Genomic DNA, 21807 nt, shown 5'->3' on the forward strand with positions numbered 1-21807 from the left:
TGTGTGCTGTGAAATTATATATATATATATATATATATGAAATGTGTATATTCTTTTTTTATGTAATACATATCAACAATAGACATAAGGATATAATAGTCCAACAAATAATATAAATAAGGAAAAAAAGGACCTTATGGAATAAAAGTATAAATACATGAGACTAATTAGGTTATAATTTTTCTTTGTGGACTTATTGAGTTAGAACACCTCTCTAAATGAGATTTATCAATAAAAAATCTTTTAATAAAACTTGGCAAATTTAATATCACTCCATGTGGCCACTAGATCTTCACAATTAACAATGCTTTGAACCTGAAAGGAAGCCTAAAAAGAAAAGAGTCTCATTTTGATATTATCAAAAAACGAATCATAAGCGAATAAGCGAATGTATTTAGAAGCTCTCAACAAAAGAGTACGGTCAACAAATGCCACCAAAGAGGCAAAAACAAGTTCCAAACAGTCTTAAAGTGGACCTTATTATTATTATTAAAAAATATTACAGCATAATTATATTGAAATAAAAGTAACCATCATACGTTTATTTTATTTTTTTGATTTGGAAGTGTCCAAATATTTTTCGCAGAATCTATAGCAGTAGCTGGTCTTTCCTTTTGTTATCTCTCCACTAGCCTTTAGCTAGCTAGCTAGTTATGTCTATTCTCTCTCTTCAATAAAAATTATATATAATGTTTGGAAGATTTAATTTAAGATTTTTAATAGTGGGTCTCAATGTGTTGTTTTGACTTCTTGTTTGTTTGTTCTTTTGTTTGTTTGTTTTTTTTTTTTTTGACATTTCATTAGAGCTCATGTTAAAGTTTTCTATCACTACCCTAAAAATTATCAAAAATATTTGGTCGCTCGAATTTGAGTTTGTTTGAATGGTCTAAATTTGTGCATATCGGTTGACCTCTCGGGGGACACTTGGACGACTTGTACAACACTTGTCTATTACGATTGTCACTCTTGTTGATAGTAGTTGTCACTTAGTTGTCAGTTAACAGCTCAGACGACCGACAAATCAAAACTCGAGTCATTTGAGTAACCTCAAATTTGAATTACTTAGTGTTGTTGATTCTTCATCAAAGTTTATGGGCGAGAAGGGGAGAGTACAAACACTTGGTAAATTTAATTCGAAGCTGTAAACTCGTGCAATTGTACTTGTTTTCCAAATTCCTTCAAATTTATTAATGGCTTGAATCTTACATACTCATTTAAAATTGGATTTTAATGACCTGGATATAGATACACCTATTAGGTTATAAAACAACCAAAAAAGTAAGAAAGTCTCCGGCTTCCACTATTCCCTCCACCATTTATTGGACAACGAGTTCTATCAATTAAACAGATTGACTCAATTCAATCAAATTCAATTGGCTTAAATCTATTTTTAAATAGGCAAATTTCAATTCAACTCAATTTGCTTAAATCTATTTTTAAATAGGCAAATTTAAACTAAATTATTTTAATACATAATTCATTTTGACGGTCTAGAACTGCAAATACACAGCCATTTGCCACTTCTGAGAAACACCTATATATACACACAAACACTCGAGGACAGGATCCATAGTTTCTTTAATTAGCTCCAATAATTCAGCCCAGAGAAAATTATACTTTGCACCTTTATATTTTACATCAAATTCTATGTTGGTTTTCAGACCTGGGGTGCTGCTGTGACTAAGTCACAGCAACGATCTGTTGTGAGTCCGTTGGGACTTTTTTCGAGTCTTTTCAATGATCCGAACCATTCATATTGTAGAGTTCGTCAAGTATATCATATACACAAAAAATCAAGTTAATCAAAAATCCATAACCCCATGATCAGATTCAAATTGTTTAACAAAAATTATTCAGATAATGTCAACCGTTTATTTTTTAAAAAACAAATGTGCTTTTGTTATAAAGCTATAGATTTCCAATCATTTTGATTTTTTTCATGAATGATCTATTCAACAAACCCTACAATATGAACGGTTCAGATTATCAAAAAAGGCTCAGAAAAAGGCCCCACAGACTCACAGCAAATTACTGTTGTGACCTCCTAGGTTCATTGGTCTCCTACATATAAAATTATGACAGTTAACTCTTTGTATTTTTAGGCCTCGTTTGGGAACCCTCCGTTTTAGTCAAAAAGTTACTAAATTAGCCAAAAAGCCAACAATCCATACCAAAAAGTTAAAGATTCTCTTTTCTCTCTACTTTTTGCACATCTTTTCGTAAAAAGTCAAAAAGTTATCCCAAACATACTAATTTTTTTTAGCTCATATTTTAGCCAAATAGCTAAAAAATTACCAAATTAGCCTGTTCCCAAACGAGGCCTTAGTAAAATCCTCATTTGGTCCTTACACAAGTGTTGGGTGGTTTGAGATGTTCTAAACAAGTGCACTTTTTGACTTTTTATAAAATTAAAAAAAAAAAAGTGTAGAAAAATAGAGAAAGTTGATAGAAAAGTAGAGAGAAAATGTTGATAGATATTGATTGATGTGACCCAAATAATTGTATGTGTGCAAAAAAAAGTGCAATTTTTTAGTGCATGTCAAACAAGCACTTACACTATGTTTGGATTGAGTGATTTGGAGAGAAAAGAAAAGAAAAGAAATGAAATGAAATTGAGAGATATGTATTTCTCTTACTTGTTTGAATAACTTAAGTGGAGAAAAACAGAGAGAAACTCATTTCTCTTATAACCTTTATTTTCAATTTTCCCAAAAGTGGAGAGATTGAGAGAGAAAAGAAACCAACAGATTCTTATATTTTCATAATACTAATTTTATCCTTGTAAAAATAAAAGAAATAAAATGATTGACACCCATGTCCTCAAGGACTTTTATGTTATTTTGGTAATATAACATAAAATAGTTTCTTTTCTTTTCTTTTTCTTTTCTTTTCTTTTATGAATCTAACCAAACAAGAAGAAGAGAAATCACAATCATTTCTTTTATTTTATTTCTTACTTATCCAAACAAAAAAGAGAGAAATCGCAATCATTTCATTTCATTTCATTTCTTTTCTCTTCTCTTATAATTTAAGTAATCATTTAATTTCTTTTCTCTTATAGGTTCCCAAACATAGTGTTAATGTCCATCTTCTGTTACTCCATTGTTTAAATCTTAACAAAATCCAATTCTGTGACAAGAATGTAACTACGAAATGATGGTAAGAGGAAAATTATCTATATTTCTCACCAATATACACTTTGTTCTATGTGATAAGTACATGAGAGTTATATAAGACAATATGTATGTATGTGTGTGTGTGTGTGTGTATTTGTATGCTAAAAATTGAGATGAAGATGCAAGAAAATAGAACTTTTGAAATAAAAAATTATAGTAGAGAAATTGTTCAGAAAAATAAGAATAGACAGAAGGCTGTGTTATGTGAAAAATAGAGTTTCGTGATTCTAATTTATGCAAAATCCTAATCCATCTTCTTAATTGTTCACAATTTGCGTTTTGTTTTAACCTAATACAGTCATAATTTTATATAAATTTTGGTATAGTATGTATTGGTAGAAAATAGAGATGATTTTTTTTCTCTTACTCTCATTTTGTAGTTACATTCTTGTCAAATGACTGAATTTTGTTAAAGATTTAAATACTGGAGTAACAAAAAGGAGACATTGACACTTGTGTAGAAATCAAAGTGGGATTTGATCAAAAGTAAAAGGGGTTGACTGTCATGATTTCATGTATAGGGGCCAAAGTGTGATTTGATTATAAATACAAGAGGTTAATGTAACAACCCTCGTCACTGTTTACCGAATAACCACTGATTACCGTTAAACTGAAACTGATTATGACTGATAAGTGAACTGAATAACCTACTGAACTGACTAACTAAAATTGAAACTGAATTGACTGAGTATACCTGTTTAATTGTAATTCTATCTGTTTGGTTATTTGATTATCTGGTCATGTTTTTATGTTTAAATTGCGAATTGAAGGCCTTATCGGCGGCCGAACCAGGAATTGATTGATGTTTTAGGACCATCATAATTTATGTGATTTATGGCATATTTATCTGAAAACTGGTTAGGTATGATTAAATTAGATTAAATATTGATAAATTGCATAGAGTTGGACTTATTTACCATTAGTGCCACTTAGTGGCCACTACCCAACACATATGGAGCCTTGTACAACACTTGACCAACACTTTTCCTCAGCCATTCTCCTTGTTATTGCCGACCATAAAGAGAGAGAGACTAGAAGAGTTGATTTCATCTCACTTTTGCTTGAGTTTTGCTTGATAATTAAAGTAATTGAAGAGTTCTTTGCAAAATTGAGCTTGTACATCTTGAACTACATGACCTAAGGTAGATTCATTGCCTCTTGTGTACGTTTTGAATTGATTCTTGCATGGTTTTGAGCAAGTTAAAGTCTAGAGCCAAGTTATGGCTCTTAATTGTTGAATTATGGCTTCATTCCATGCATGCATGTTTGAATTATTGAATTTTGAGTTGACTCCATAGAGAATTGTCACATGCATGCTCATGGTTATGTTAAGTCCATGTTTTCATCTTGTTTTTGGAACAATTGGCTCCTTAGAGCATCAAATTGAAGCTTTGAAATGATTTAAGTTCATGCATGTTTGCATGTTCTCCATATTCATGAAAATTGGTTTGAATTGAGTTGTTTGAAACACCCTTGGGCTTTGATTTTACAAATTGAGCTTTGAATCATGTTAAAGTATGAGTTTTGATGTGTTTTCTGGAAAATTGGCCCAAGAGGATTGAAATTTATGGTTTAAAAGTTGAGTTTGAGCTTGAGGTTCAAATCTAGAATTTCCAGAATTTGGACTCACGCTCGAGCGGGGTGACTGGCGCTCGAGCGTGGAAATCGTGCTTCCAGCATTTTGTTCTGTTTTGAAGTCCGCTCGAGCGGAAGAAGTGACGCTCGAGCGGGACATTGTGTCTCATGCTCGAGCGGGTGTCGAGCGCCCAATCGAGCGTGATTTTCACCTATCCAGCACTTTTGACTGTTTTGCAAAACGCTCGAGCGGGTAAGTATACGCTCGAGTGGAAACCCTTGTCTGCATGTCCGCTCGAGCGGAGTAACCTACGCTCGAGCGTGACCCCTGTTTTCTGAAAATTCTGAAAATATTTTTAAAGTGCATCTTTGTATCCTCATCTCATCCTAGGCATTATTAGGCCTAGTTTAAGGCATCTTAGTGAGGATATAGATGTAGAACCACACCGAGGCAAATTATGGATCAAGTTATTATCTTTCTCAACTGTGTAGCTTAGTGCGTGTTCAATCTGTAACTGTGTAGGGTTGGCGACTGGAGACGCGCTCTAGCTTACTGTAGCCCAGAACTCTGTGAGTAACAACTATGTAAAGATATGTTCAAAATGATTATCTTCTGAACAATTGAACTGTACTGCTTTCTGAACTGATACTGTTAATTGAATGAATGTATGTCCTATATTCTGAATTGTATTGTGGCATCCTTAGCAACTACTGTTTACTGTTACTGTTACAAAGATCTCTGTCGGTTCCCTTGTTGGAACCACTACTGTTACTGATTGATGGCCATCATTTACTGTTCGGTCTTTTAAGACCTACTGTTTACTGTACTGTTATGCTAATGGATGTACCATATATGACTGTATCGACTGAAATACTAATTTAATGAACTGTTTTCATTACTGTAAGGACATTCATTCTTAACCCCTTTACGCATTGTGTTATTCACTGGGCTTTAGCTCACTGCTCATATATATATGTAGGTGTACAGGCACCAGACCGCAACTAGAAGTGTCGGGGTAAACTCCAGTTTTGTCGAGCCAACCTATGTGCCTCAATGCGAGGTTCCGAGCCTGTCAAGCTACGGCTTAGGGGTGTTTTTAATTTCCCCGTCTGTCTCTATATCTGTTTTGTACGATTGTATAGACTGTACTGTACTGTTTAATAGGGATTAGGTCCCTGAACTGAATGATTGTATATATGTACATACTGTTTTGTCTGACTGTATATATTTGAATGAAAAGTCTTTTTGCATACAGACTGTCACAGCTCATTGGACATTGTTTATTTACTGTATTGACTTCCGCCAGCTCCTGTACTCTGTATTACTGTATTACTGTTAAGCAGGCCTTCGGTAATCTCGGATTACTGGCCGGTTACGGTGCTAAACCCTTAGGGGCGGGTTTGGGTCATGACAGAGTGGTATCAGAGCGATACTTACCACGAGTTATACCGCACACACGTCTCCAAATGAGCTATAGGGTGTCCTAGAAAAGTAAATAGGGCATCACATGAGTATGATAAGTGTGTGGTTATGACATGACTGAATATATGCTAATGTGTTAATTTGTTTAAACAAATGACTGCCTATGTTGATAACTGTTATAACTGCCTATAGTGAAATGGATAATGTGAGAACTGTAAATGAAACTGAATCCTCATCCTCTGAGGCAAGAATGGCAATACTGGAAAGAATGATGGAATTAATAACTGAGAGATTAGATCAACAACAAAATCAACAGCCCCCACCTCCTCCTCCGGTACAGCCGGAACAGAATGTGAATGTTAATAATGGGGACATAATTGCTCTCACCCATAAGTTCAGCAAAATGAAGCCACCGTCCTTTCAGGGAGGCCTTGAACCGTTAAAAGCTGAAGCATGGGTTCTTGAGACTAGGGGTGTGCGCGGTGCGGGTTGGTGCGGTTTGAGAGAAAAATAGAAACCGTATGGCGGGTGGCGGATTGATAAAAATGTTACTAGAATTTTCCATTTTCCTTATCAAAAACCGGCGGTTCGGTTGACAAATAATGGCGGATTTGCCTTGGCGGTTCGGGCGGATTGGCGGTTTATAAAAAATATAATTCAAATTACAAAACTTAAATTAAAGAGTAAAAAAAAGACGAGAGATACCGTGATGTTAAGCATCTTGCGAAGCTTTCTTCTGATGCAGTAAGTATAGCACTAACATGATATTATCAACGACTATGCCATCAGTTCATTACAAGCATCTGTGGAAGCTACAATGATCAAATACAATACATAAAATTAATATCATTCAGGGTTTATAATATATTGAAAATGTTTACTGTTGAAAAGTATTTAGATTGAAAAGTAAGCTGATGCAAGTTTGCAACATGGCCAGAAAAAAAAAAAAAAAGATTGAAAAGTGAATTGGAATCCAACTTTATTTTGGATTACTGACATCTTGAATTCCCCTTGAGCAGTAATGTAATACTATATTCTAAGGTATAGAACAACAAGCAAACTTAAGTAAAAAAAAAAATTTAGAATCTTATAAAACATGACTTAATAGCGGTGCGGGTCGGTGCGGTTTGGAAGAAAAATAGAAACCGGCGGATTGATAAATGTGTCACTAGAATTTTCCATTTTTCTTACCAAAAACCGGCGGTTCGATTGGCAAATAATAACGAATTTGCCTTGGCGGTGCGGTTCGGTACGGTTTTGGCGGTTTTGGCGGTATTATGCACACCCTTACTTGAGACTGAAAAATTGTTTGAGATTTTTCTGTGCTCTGAAGCACATAAAGTGCTATTGGCCACCTTTACTCTGCAAGAAGAAGCCAGAAGGTAGTGGATGCTTATCCGTGATAACAACACCGAAATGACTTGGGCTCAATTCAAAGGAGCCTTCTTCGAGAAGTATTTCCCTCAGTGTGTTAGGGATAAAAAAGTGACTGAATTTGAACAGCTGAGACAGGGCACAATGTCTGTTGCTGAATATGAAACAAAATTTACTGAACTTGCCCGTTATGCACCACATATGGTTGACACTGACTACAAGAAGGCCAGAAAGTTTGAAGGCGGCCTTAATGTTGCAATACTGGACAGAATTAATGTTTTGAAGCTACCGAACTATGTAAATGTTCTTGACCGAGCCTTGATGGCTGAATCGAACATCGAAACACTGAAAACTGAAACACCAGCGTCTGAATGGCGTGGTAAAAGGTAGGGTTTTAAATTCAAGAAAGGCAAGCATAACCCATTGAACAAGAAACAGAATACGGGGTCAACTACTAGCCCCAGCCAAGGGAGTGATTTCATACCACCCTACTCTGAGTGTGGCAAGAAGCACAAAGAGGTCTATTATAAAATATCTGGAGCCTGTTACAGGTGTGGCAAGGTGGGCCACATGGTTAAAGACTGCCCTTCTGCTCCACAAACCAGTAGTAAAGTTGCACCAAGCGTGGCAGCATCAACTGTTGCACCAAAACCGAACCCCAAAACTACCGGGAAAGAGCCTATGAGGCAAGGTCGAGTGTTCGCCCTAGTACCGGGAGACGTGCAGAATACCGAGACCGTTGTGTCAGGTATTCTCTCTATCTGTACTCAAAATGCTTATGTACTGATTGATTCGGGGTCTACGCATTCATATGTGTCGCATGCTTTTTCACGAAAACTGAATAGACCATTAGAACCCATGAATTATCTATTAGCTGTATCATCACCCATTGGGGGATCTATGACTTGTGCATATATGTACCCCGCTTGTGAAATTATTGTTGGAGATGCACATTTGTTTATTGACTTACTGCCTCTGAACATTGATCATTTTGATGTAATATTGGGAATGGACTGGTTAACGAAATACCATGCTACCATAGACTGTGTAACGAAACAAGTAGTTTTCCGTCCACCGGGTTTACCCGAATTTGTGTTTAATGGGGTTGGAGTAGTACCTCCTCCGTATTTGATTTCATCTGTGAAAGCTGTTAAATTGATTAAAAAGGGGTGTAAGGGATATCTGTGTTCTGTATTGACTGTATCTACTGATGATAATGCTAATGTGAACAGTATTCCTATAGTCAGAGAATTTCCAGATGTTTTCCTAGATAATCTGCCAGGGGATTTGACTGACAGAGAGATTGAATTTACCGTTGATATGATTCCGGGAACGCAGCCAGTATCTAAAGCTCCTTACCAAATGGCTCCATCTGAACTGAAAGAACTGAAAGTGCAACTGCAAGAACTGTTAGTTAAAAAGTTCATCAGGCTCAGTACTTCACCATGGGGCGCTCTTGTTTTATTTGTGAAAAAGAAAGACGGCTCACTGAGACTGTGTATTGACTACCGTGAACTGAACAAGGTAACTGTGAAAAATAAATACCCATTACCGCACATTGATGACTTATTTGATCAGTTACAGGGTGCTCAAGTGTTCTCTAAGATCGACCTCAGATCAGGATACCATCAGTTGAAAGTTAAACCAGAGGACATTGACAAAACTGCTTTTCGAACGAGGTATGGACATTACGAATTTTTAGTTATGCCTTTCGGAGTTACCAATGCACCTGCTGCATTTATGGACCTCATGAACAGAATCTTTAAACCATACCTTGATGACTTTATTGTAGTATTCATTGATGACATACTGATTTACTCCAAAAGTATAGAAGAACATGAACATCATCTGAGACTTGCCCTACAGACCCTAAGAGAACAGAAACTTTATGCTAAACTGTCTAAATGTGAATTTTGGCTCGATCATGTTATGTTTCTGGGGCATGTTGTTAGCAAAGATGGAATTTTTGTTGATCCGTAGAAAATTGAAGTTGTAGTAAACTGGCCTAGACCAACAAATGTGACAGAAGTCCGAAGCTTTTTGGGTTTGGCTGGATATTACAGAAGATTTGTCAAAGATTTCTCCAAAATTGCCTTACCGTTGACTCAGTTAACTCAGAAGGGGATATCGCTTGATTGGACTGACCAAAGGGAATCAGCATTCCAAGAATTAAAAACTCGACTTGTGACTGCACCGGTTCTTACCCTACCTACAGGTACGGATGGTTTTACTGTGTTTAGTGATGCTTCTCATAAGGGTTTGGGATGTGTTTTAATGCAGAATGGGAGAGTTATTGCTTATGCTTCCCGACAACTGAGACCGCACGAAAAGAACTACCCGACCCATGATCTGGAACTTGCTGCAGTAGTATTTGCACTGAAAATCTGGCGTCACTATCTGTATGGGGCGACATGTGAAGTATATACTGACCACAAGAGTCTGAAATATTTCTTCACACAGAAAGAACTGAACATGAGATAGTGGAGATGGCTAGAACTGATTAAAGACTATGACCTACAGATTTTGTACCATCTGGGAAAAGCCAATACCGTTGCCGATGCACTAAGCCGGAAATCGATTGGAAATTTAGCCTGTCTGCTTACCAGGCAGAAGGAATTGCTTTGTGACCTTGAAAAATCTGAAATTGAAATTGTTTTACGAGAACAAGGTAGAACAATAGCTGTTATTTCTGCTCAACCAGTACTGATTGAAGAGATTGAAGAGAAACAACAATCGGATGACTTCTTGAAGAAGATCATCGAAGAAAGGGAAATTAAACCCAGACCAGGTTTCAAATTTGAAAATAATGTACTGAAATTTCAAGAAAGACTGTGTGTACCAAATGACTCTGAATTGAAAAGAAGAGTTCTGCAAGAGGGCCACAATTCGAAATTTTCTATCCATCCAGGGAATACGAAAATGTACCAAGACCTGAAACTGAATTTCTGGTGGCCGGGAATGAAGAAAGAAATTGCTGATTTTGTATCGAAATGTCTTCATTGCCAACAAGTTAAAGCCGAACATCAACGACCCGCAGGCTTATTGCAGCCCTTGCCCATACCGGAGTGGAAGTGGGAACATATCACCATGGATTTTATTGTGGGATTGCCTCGCTCTAGTAAAGGTATGGACTCAATTTGGGTTATCATTGATAGACTGACTAAATCTGCTCACTTCTTACCTGTTAAGACAATTTATAATGCGGACAAATTGGCTATACTCTATATTGATGAAATTGTTAGACTGCATGGAGTGCCTGTGTCCATTGTTTCTGACAGGGATTCGGAGTTTACATCGAGATTTTAGCAAAGCTTACAGACTGCATTGGGTACCGAATTAAGACTGAGTAGTGCTTATCATCCTCAGACCGATGGCCAGTCAGAAAGGACCATCCAGACTCTGGAGGATTTACTGAGAATGTGTGTCCTTGATTTTCAGGGAAACTGGGAAAGTCATTTGCCCTTAGCTGAATTCGCCTACAACAACAGCTATCATTCAAATATTGGTATGGCGCCTTTCGAGGCATTGTATGGCAGAAAATGTAGATCTCCGATTTGCTGGGCAGAAGTTGGAGATGGGTCTTTGCTTGGGCCCGAGATTGTATATGAAACGACTGAAAAAGTGAAACTGATACAACAGAGACTGAAAATCGCATAGAGCAGACATAAAAGTTATGCTGATGTCAGAAGACGGGATAGAGAATATGAAGTGGGTGATCACGTGTTTGTGAAAGTGACACCGATAAAAGGCCAGACTCGTTTTAGAGTCAAAGGCAAATTAGCGCCGAGATACATCGGACCATATGAGATTATTGAGAAAATCAATCCGGTGGCGTATCAGGTTGCGTTTCCTCCTGAAATGGAGCATATGCACAACGTCTTCCATATTTCTATGTTGAGGGACTACCTCCGGGATCCTTTCCATGCGATAGAGCCTACTCGTGTAGTGCTGAGTGATAACTACACTTACGAGGAACGACCTATACAGATTGTAAACAGACGGATCAAAAAATTGAGAAACAAAGAGTTTCCGTTAGTGAAAGTTGACTGGCAAAACCACGGTGGCGTGTATGCCACTTGGGAGAGGGAAGATGACATGGCTAAAAGATATCCTGAACTGTTTCCACTGAATCCTGTTTTCTTCCAAAACGAAGGTAACTCGAGTTTAGAGGACTAAACTCTTTTTAAGGAGGGGAGACTGTAACAACCCTCGTCACTGTTTACCTAATAATCACTGATTACCGTTAAACTGAAACTGATTATGACTGATAAGTGAACTGAATAACCTACTGAACTGACTGACTGAAATTGAAACTGAATTGACTAAGTATACCTGTTTAATTGTAATTCTATTTGTTTGGTTATTTGATTATCTGTTCGTGTTTTTATGTTTAAATTGCGAATTGAAGGCCTTATCAGCGGCCGAACCAAAAATTGATTGGTGTTTTAGGACCATCATAATTTATGTGATTTATGGCATATTTATCTAAAAACTGGTTAGGTATTGTAACGCCCTCAAAACAATAACATTAAACCCATCAATATAGACATGCATTGATATATAAAAGTTCCTCTTTCTTCTATTCATCAGAATTTCATTACCAAAAGTATTACATGTTAACAATAAAAGCAAATGCCCTAAAGGCTTACAGCTTTCCAAGTTAACACTTGGTTACAACAAAAGAGTACTAACTTATTTACACATTAAGCCCTTGGCTTGAATATACATGTAATACATCAAAGAAATAAAATAACAAAAAGTCCGCTCGCCCCTAGTCTCCCAAGCTACGTCCTTGGAGGTGGCATGCTACCTGTACCTGAAAATGATATTCCCATATAGGGTGAGCCACAGCCCAGCAGAGATACACTAAACCAAATATGAACAATGACTAAAAGATTAGCAGTTGATAGATGGTCAACACTGATACTTTCCCTTATCACACTTTACATTTTCATGACATACAAGTCCATATTACCATTCATTTTCCAATTCCTTTCAAATTCTCAATTTATAACCATGGCTCAGAACCTGGCCAAACAACTCATATGAGACAGTAACTCATGTTAAGCACTTTCCCATTTCATAATAGATAAGCATACTAGCTATATCACATACCAACAGATAAGCATACAAGCTATATCATCACTTCCACAGATATGCATATGAGCACTATCACACTTCCAATGACAAGCATATGAGCTCTGTCAACACATTAATAGATAAGCATATGAGCTCTATCTATGGAGTCCATCCCCTATCTCCTCCCAACACATCCGGTTTAGAGGTCCATCCCCCTATCTTCCCCTAAACCGTGGAGTACATCCCCTATCTCCTCCAACACAACACAATGCATATAAACAATAATTATACACATCATCACACAATACATAAATTTAATGTATTCTTTCAAACGTCATACTCAATGACACATTCCAGTGATTAGTTTCAGTTTGCCTAATCATCATACATTGTCTACAACAATCAAGACTATCCTCCACCGATAGCCCAAAGCAGTTATTTCTATACAGAAAATAAATGCAACAATGGATATACAATCAACATTCCAACTAGGTGAGTGATGAATAATCCAACTACACCCTTTAATCCCATCCCTTTCCAAATCAATTCCTCATAAAGAATCATGCAAATTAATTAACTAATGTAATTAGGGCATTTTCCATAATTAACATTACAACCCTTAGGTTCCATTTTCATTAATGTTTCAACATTAATTTCACTTTTCCATGCCAAACATGCATTTTGGTTTTATACGATTAAAACCCCCAACTTTTGTAAAATTACACAAAGGCCCCAAACTTTCACAAAATTACCAAACCAACCCCAACATCTCAAAATACTAAAATTTAAAGACAAAGCTCATAGTAAGGAGTAGGTTATCCCTACCTCGAAGTTAGAGCTCGGATGGAGAAGAAGCCAAAACCAAAATGGTCCAAAGACCAAGATCCTCGGATCAAAACGACGCCCTCGACGATCCATACAACTTTTACAAAGGCCGAAGAGAAGGAGGACACTCTAACTAGATCAAACCCTAGAGAGAAGGGAGTTTCTAGAGAGAGAGGCTCTCAAAAATGGGTTTTAGAAAAAGTAGGAGAGAGAAAGAAAAGCAAAAAGTGATTTAAAATCACCCAGCGGATAACTCATATACGTATGGCCCGCTCGAGCGGATAACACAACGCTCAAGTGCCAAGAACAAAAATCTGAACACGCTCGAGCGCAATAAGGCTCGCTCGAGCGCCAAGACACAAGAATAAAGCACTTCCGCTTGAGCGCGAAAACCAGTCCGCTCGAGCGTAGATTTCCCCTTCCCAGAACTTAAACCTAGAAAGTACTATCCGCTCGAGCGCCAACAGACCCGCTCGAGCGCCATCGCTCGAGCGTAAAGAAACCCGCTCGAGTGTAGAAATCACATCTGCAGAAGTTTTGCAGGAACACAAAAATACTGGAGGTGTGCAATCCCCGCTCGAGCGTAAGAAGACCCGGTATGGAACAACAAGGAAATGAAACCAAGGCCTAACCAACTTGTAACAAACCTGCCCAAAACATCCTAAAACTCAATCAAGTGAAATTAAAGGACGACAACAAGATAGATACCACTACCAACTTCACGGTACCGAGTCCGGAACACAACAAAATAGTAAAGGGACAACCGGGATCGCTATAGGTATGATTAAATTAGATTAAGGCCTCGTTTGGGAACAGGCTAATTTAGTAACTTTTTGGCTATTTGGTTAAAATATGAGCTAAAAAAAACTAGTATGTTTGGGATGACTTTTTGACTTTTTACGAAAAGATATGCAAAAAGTAGAGAGAAAAGAGAATCTTTGACTTTTTGGTATGGGTTGTTGGCTTTTTGGCTAATTTAGTAACTTTTTGACTTTTTGGCTAAAAATGATGGTTCCCAAATGAGGCCTAAATATTGATAAATTGCATAGAGTTGGACTTATTTACCATTAGTGCCACTTAGTGGCCACTACCCAACACATATGGAGCCTTGTACAACACTTGACCAACACTTTTCCTCAGCCATTCTCCTTGTTATTGCCGACCATAGAGAGAGAGAGAGACTAGAAGAGTTGATTTCATCTCACTTTTGCTTGAGTTTTGCTTGATAATTGAAGTAATTGAAAAGTTCTTTGCAAAATTGAGCTTGTACATCTTGAACTACATGACCTAAGGTAGATTCATTGCCTCTTGTGTATGTTTTGAATTGATTCTTGCATGGTTTTGAGCAAGTTGAAGTCTAGAGCCAAGTTATGGCTCTTAATTGTTGAATTATGGCTTCATTCCATCCATGCATGTTTGAATTGTTGAATTTTGAGTTGACTCCATAGAGAATTGTCACATGCATGCTCATGGTTATGTTAAGTCCATGTTTTCATCTTGTTTTTGGAACAATTGGCTCCTTAGAGCATCAAATTGAAGCTTTGAAATGATTTAAGTTCATGCATGTTTGCATGTTCTCCATATTCATGAAAATTGGTTTGAATTGAGTTGTTTGAAACACCCTTGGGCTTTGATTTTACAAATTGAGCTTTGAATCATGTTAAAGTATGAGTTTTGATGTGTTTTCTGGAAAATTGGCCCAAGAGGATCGAAATTTATGGTTTAAAAGTTGAGTTTGAGCTTGAGGTTCAAATTTGGAATTTCCAGAATTTGGACTCACGCTCGAGCGAGGTGACTGGCGCTCGAGCGTGGAAATCGTGCTTCTAGCATTTTGTTCTGTTTTGAAGTCTGCTCGAGCGGAAGAAATGACGCTCGAGCGGGACATTGTGTCTCATGCTCGAGCGGGTGTCGAGCGCCCAATCGAGCGTGATTTTCACCTATCCAGCACTTTTGACTGTTTTGCAGAACGCTCGAGCGGGTAAGTATACGCTCGAGCGGAAACCCTTGTCTGCATGTCCGCTCGAGCGGAGTAACCTACGCTCGAGCGTGACCCCTGTTTTCTGAAAATTCTGAAAATATTTTTAAAGTGTATTTTTGCATCCTCATCTCATCCTAGGCATTATTAGGCCTAGTTTAAGGCATCTTAGTGAGGATATAGATGTAGAACCACACCGAGGCAAATTAGGGATTAAGTTATTATCTTTCCTAACTCTGTAGCTTAGTATGTGTTCAATCTGTAACTGTGTAGGGTTGGCGATTGGGGATGCGCTCTAGCTTACTGTAGCCCAGAACTCTGTGAGTAACAACTGTGTAAAGATATGTTCAAAATGATTATCTTCTGAACAATTGAACTGTGTCAACTGAACGACTGAAATACTGATTTAATGAACTGTTTTCATTACTGTAAGGACATTCATTCTTAACCCCTTTACGCATTGTGTTATTCACTGGGCTTTAGCTCACTGCTCATATATATATGTAGGTGTACAGGCACCAGACCGTAGCTAGAAGCGTCGGGGTAAACTCCAGTTTTGTCGAGCCAACCTATGTGCCTCAATGCGAGGTTCCGAGCCTGTCAAGCTGCGGCTTAGGAGTGTTTTTAATTTTCCCGTCTGTCTCTATATCTGTTTTGTACGACTATATAGACTGTACTGTACTGTTTAATAGGGATTAGGTCCCTGAACTGAATGATTGTATATATGTACATACTGTTTTGTCTGACTGTATATATTTGAATGAAAAGTCTTTTTGCATACAGACTGTCACAGCTCATTAGACATTGTTTATTTACTGTATTGGCTTCCGCCAGCCCCTGTACTCTGTATTACTGTTAAGCAGGCCTTCGGTAATCTCGGATTACTGGCCAGTTACGGTGCTAAACCCTTAGGGGCGGGTTTTGGTCGTGACAGTTAACTATCACGATTTTATGTATAGGTACCAAGTTTGACTAAAACTACAAGAGGTTAACTGTCACAATTTCATATATAGAGACTAAAATAAAATTTGATATAAAGTAGAAGGGTACAAAGTGTAATTAACCCTTCAGCCAAAGTCTTTGTTCCTTATTTTTCGTTATTCTTTCTATTCATTTCAATCAACTTCTTATTTTTCTTCTTCGTCTTCTTTTATATTTTTGGTAAATTACACTCACCTCTATTAAGGCTTAGAAAAAATGAAGTTAGCCTTATTCATTAGTAATTCATTAACTGTATGAATGAAAAAATGATATTATTATCTTTTTAATACTGAAATATATATATATATATATATATATTAGTATTTATCCATCATTTAGAGGTTCATGGAATTGGAGGCCAATTTTATCTATTTGTCTTCCGGTCAAGGCGTGAGGCGGAGAGTGTGATGCGCCGATGGTAGACGATAGCTGGGTGTGATCTGGTTCTCAGTTAGTGGTCACCGAATTCGCTGTGTGCGGATAAAAGGGCACCAGCCTTGGTACGCAATAACTGGGTACATATATTCGGCCTTCCGATCCACCTTTGAAGCCCTGGGTTGTATCGAGAGATCGACAATAGATGTGGTGGTTTTGTAGTGATTGATAAGTCGATGGAGATGCTGGGGTATGTTCGGATGAAGGTTCGCGGCTTGACCAGTGGGATTCCATCACAGATTTTGATCCAATGGGGTTCATGACGTTATACGCTTCCTATCTGGTCAGAAACTCGGCCGATGATGGTTGGTGCTCTGGTGACGGGTGGTTCTTGGGTTGAGTCGGCTGGATATGGAAGGCGCGGATCACGGACGGAAGGCGTGGCGTGGATTTCGAAGAACAGATTAGATATAGATATTAAGAAGGGACAGAAGGGATTTCAATTTAATCCTCATAGATTTAGGGACTATAGGGGTAGGGGTCAAAGAAGGTTTAGTCTAACGGGGAATGGGCTTAGGCAGGTATAACGGCCATAGACCCAGCAAGAGATGGGCCAAACGGATCGCCCGAAAATGAGTCAGGCCCAATATGAGGCCTATACAGAGGGTGAGGTATATGGGCTTTGGGGTATGACTGAAGGGCGTGCCTTTGAAGAGTTTCATTTGGCCCATGCTTTTGGGGATGGGTTGGGCCTATTTTCTAAGGGGCCAATTGTGCAATTTATGGATCAAGTGGCGAATTTACCCGTGCAACGGGTTCTTAAGCTACTCCGTTAGAGTGTGGGTTCGCAATCAACAGAGGGGTCTTCGCTGGTGGGGAAGGAACAACGACGATCGCCAATGTGTCACCAACCGACGATGACTAGGCCTTCGCGACGTTAGTCCGAGCCCATTTCGATAGAGGGTAGGGATGAGGTGAGGTCATCTGCTACACTCAGTTAGATGTTGGTTATGAGGTTCGAAGTTCGCGATGAGGAGGGAGAGTGGTTGGACTGTAACGTTGACTCTGGAATTGGGTTAGAAGGTGGTACACAAGCAAGTCACTGGGCTGATGAAGGTGAAATTTTGCCTCTAGTTTTGCAACCGTTTGCGATGGAGATAATGGAGTTTGATGCCGTCGGGGTTCGGGTTGACAGAGAGACAACGTCAACTAGTTTTGCAGGAGACGAGCCTCCAGATCCGAGAGAGGTGTTTGCTTAGGTGTTGGCATAGATTCAGGAGGTCAGTTTTTGCTTGGGGTTTCATTTGTTAGGCAAGAGGCTGAAGCAATAAGGCTATTTTTAACTATAGAGGCATCATGGAAGGGGAGTGCTTCGGTGGGGACATAGTTACAGGTTGTTAGGCAAAAGGGAAAAGGTGCTAAAAAGTTACGGAATTTACAGTGCACTGTCAATTATGATAGGCGGCCACAAGAAGGAAGTAGGGTCGTGAGAAAGGAGTGTGTCAGCCAATCACCGTTTCCATGCGGTTAAAAATGGTAATGATTGAGGAAGGCGAAAGCGGACGTTGTATGTTTTCAAGAGACCAAAATGGAACACATAGACCGGAAGGTGGTTAGGGAGGTGTGGGGGGATCGCTAGATGGATTAGACATACTGGCCAGTTATTGGGGTGGCTGAGGGGATTCTAGTGTGTTGGGATCGGAGGGTGGTTGAAAAAGAGGAGGAAGAGGTGGGTAGTTTTTCCATGTTATGTCTTTTTAGCTGCATTGGGAATGATTTTCGATGGGTGTTCATGGAAGTTTATGGGCCGATGAGGGGGTCAGAGCGGTCTTTATTTTGGGAAGAATTACAGAGCATTGCTTTTCGGTGCTTGGCGCTATGGTGTGTACGGGGATTTTAATGTGGCGCGTCGTTCGGAAGAGAAGTTGGGTTTAGGCCCAATAGTGGGATCTATGCGGGATTTTTCTTCGTTGATTGATGGTCTGGAGTTTATTGATTTGCCGATGCAAGGAGGTAGATCCATTTGGTCTGGAGGCCGGGTGTTTTCGCGTCTTGACCGGTTTTTAATTTTAGGAGATTAAGATAAGCATTTTTCTCGAGTGGTTCAGCAAAGATTGGAGCGTCCTATTAGATGGTAGTGGGATTCGGAGTGGTCCGGTGCCATTTCGGTTTAAAAATATGTGGGTGCAATCCACAGGGTTTGTGGATACTGTTCGATCGTGGTGGGTAGGTTATGATGTGCGGGGAGATCCCAGCTGCAGATTGGCTCAAATATTAAAACTTCTAAAGGCAAACCTGCAGAGGTGGAATAAGGATGTGTTTGGTTAGTTAGAAACTCAGAAGACTATTCTTTTGGTAGTATTGCTAGAGTTAGATGAAAAGGAAGTTTAGGGTAGCTTGACTGGTAAGGATTTGGCGACCCGTGAGGGGGTGAGACAGGAGTATAGCCAGGTAGCTCACATGAAGGAGGTTAGTTATCGACAGCAATCGAGATATTTGTGGTTGAAAGATGGGGATCAAGATACAAAATATTTTTACCTTATGGTGAATGCTCATCACCGAGTTAATTAGATTGGAAAGATGTGTGTTAATGGTGTGTTGTTATCATTAGAAGAGGAGGTGATGGAGGGCATAGTGAGCTTCTATTAGCATTTGTTTCGAGGGCAAGATGAGACTTGGAGGCCAGGGTTAGATGGTGTTCAGTTTGATGTTATTTCAGAGGCGGATAGACAGATGATGGAGAGGCCATTTTTAGAGGAGGAGGTTTTCGGGGCTCTTCAAAACATGTTTGGGGACAAGACGCCAGGCCCGGATAGTTTTACTATGCTTTTCTTCCAACGGTGTTGGGAAGTGGTAAAGACAGATCTGTTAGCCTTGTTTGCTCAGTTTTATCAAACAGGGCAGTTTGAAAGGAGTCTTAATGCAAATTTCGTAGCATTAATTCCTAAGAAAGGAGGGGCGGAGGATATAAGGGATTTTTGACCCATCAGCCTGTTGGGGAGTGTGTACAAGCTTTTGGCGCAAGTTTTGGCTAACAGATTGCGAGGTGTGTTAGAAGGGCTGGTGTTTGAGTCCCAAAATGCCTCTGTGGGTGGGCGTCAGATTTTTGGATGCTGTGTTGGTAGCAAATGAGTGTGTTGACTCGTGAATTAGGCAGGAAGAAGCTAGCCTTATTTGTAAGTTAGATATTGAGAAGGTGTATGATAATGTGAACTGGCAGTTTTTAATGTATATGTTAGAGAGAATGGGGTTTGGGAAACTGTGGACGCAGTGGATTCAGTTTTGTATATCGACAGTTAGGATGTCTATCCTAGTGAACGAGGCGCTAGCAAATTTTTCCCAACTCATAGGGGTTTTGCGATAGGGAGATCCTTTGTCTCCATTATTGCTTATTTTGATTATGGAGGCTTTGGGGCGGTTGTTATCTAATAAAGTTTAGAGGGGTCTGTTGACGGGCTTCGAGGTGGGTATGGATCAAAATACTAGCTTAGTGGTGTCTTATTTGTTTTATGCGGATGATGCTATTATTTTTTTGCAGAGCAACGAATCGTCAAGTTGGTTATTTGAGGTGTGTTCTCTATTTTGAGGCGGTCTTGGGGCTTCGGGTGAACTTGGGGAAGTCAGAGATGATTTTGGTTGGTAACGTGGCACGTATATCCATATTGGCTGTTATTTTGGGATGCAAGATAGTGGCTTTGCCCACAACTTATTTGGGGTTACCTTTGGGTGCTTCTTTTAAGGCACCAAAGGTATGAAATGGGGTGGTGGACAGGGTGCAACGTCGTTTGGCAGGGTGGAAACGACAATATCTATCGAAATGGAGGCGCGCCACACTAATAAAGAGTGTCCTCTCGAGCATTCCGACTTATTTTATGTCAGTTCATGTCATTCCTGCGTCTGTTGCTCGAAGGTTAGAGAAGTTACAGAGGGATTTCTTACGGGGAGGAGGGTCTAAATCTTTCCATTATCATCTAGTAGCATGGGATCAGATTTATTCTCCTAAGGCGATAGGGGGGGCTGAGGATTCAATGTTTGGTTTCATTTAATCTGGCTCTTTTGGGGAAATGGTTATGGCAGTTTGGGGTAGAGAGCGACAGGTTGTGGATGAAGGTGGTAGGGGCTAAATATGGGTTAGAATTGGGGAATTGGAGTACAGAGGGGGTTAGACAATCGTATGGGCGAAGTTTGTGGAAAGGAATTTGGTTGGGCTGGAGGAGTTTTGGAAGAGTGTGAGTTTTAGGGTAGGGGTAGGGGCCCAGGTTCGATTTTGGAGGGATAGGTGGTGTAGCGAGTTCCCTTTGGAAGTGATGTTCCCGTTGTTTTTTCGTATTGCGATTGACTAGGAGGCGACAATGGACTCTTATGCACAGATGCAAGGCTAGGTGGTGGTGTAGAATGTTAGTTTGCGCCATGAAGTACAGGATTGAGAGGTGGGACAGTTGTTGCATTTGTTGGGCTTTTTGTATGGGCTTCAGTTTGGAGGGTTTGGAGAGGATTTTATGAGGTAGGAATCCCCGAAGTCCAAAGGTGTAATAACCCTCACCACTGATTACTGATTAAGCTACTGATTACTGCTAAACTGAGACTGATCATGATAAGTAATTGAATCAACTGAAACACTGAACTGACTGATTGAACGTACTAGTTCAAATTCATGTCTATCTGTTTGACTGTTTATTTATCTGTTCATGTTTTATGTTTAAACTGCAAATTGAAGGCCTTATCGGCGGCTGAACCCGAAATTGTTTAGCGTTATGTACTAATTAGAATTTATGGGATTTTATGGTATATTTATCTGAAGTGTGATTTGGTATTATTAAATTGGATCAATATTGATAAATTGCAAGAGTTAGCCTTATTTACCATAATGCCATTAAGTAGGCCACTTAGTTAAACACATATTGAAGCCTTATTATTCATCCAACACAACATTTGTTCAGCCATATTCCTTGTTAAAACCGACTGAGAGAGAGAGGTAGAGGAACTTGGCTTCATCTTGAATTTTGCTTGGAAATTTGAAGGAA

Source organism: Camellia sinensis, chromosome 4 (genome assembly GCF_055761805.1).
Source record: "Camellia sinensis isolate YWXY chromosome 4, ASM5576180v1, whole genome shotgun sequence".
Taxonomy (NCBI): domain Eukaryota; kingdom Viridiplantae; phylum Streptophyta; class Magnoliopsida; order Ericales; family Theaceae; genus Camellia; species Camellia sinensis.